Here is a 265-nt window from a genome sequence, read left to right on the forward strand (position 1 = left end):
TCCATCGTTGTGGGAATTTTCTATCTAACCAGGTTCTAGCGACTCTGCTGTAATGAGCAGGGCATCCATCTAATTGAAACCACATTTCAGTACGTTGTCGTAATGGAATGTTTTCTAAATAGTCAGAAAATTCATTCTCCAAGAAATTTAGAAAACGGTCCCCATTTCTTGCAGGTAAAAAAAACGGTCCCACTAAAACGTCGTTCCAAATTCCAAGCCAGACATTAACAGAAAACTCATGCTGAAATTTGTATTCTCTAACAGA

This window comes from Trachymyrmex cornetzi, unplaced genomic scaffold, assembly GCF_001594075.2.
Source record: "Trachymyrmex cornetzi isolate Tcor2-1 unplaced genomic scaffold, Tcor1.1 scaffold907, whole genome shotgun sequence".
NCBI lineage: Eukaryota > Metazoa > Arthropoda > Insecta > Hymenoptera > Formicidae > Trachymyrmex > Trachymyrmex cornetzi.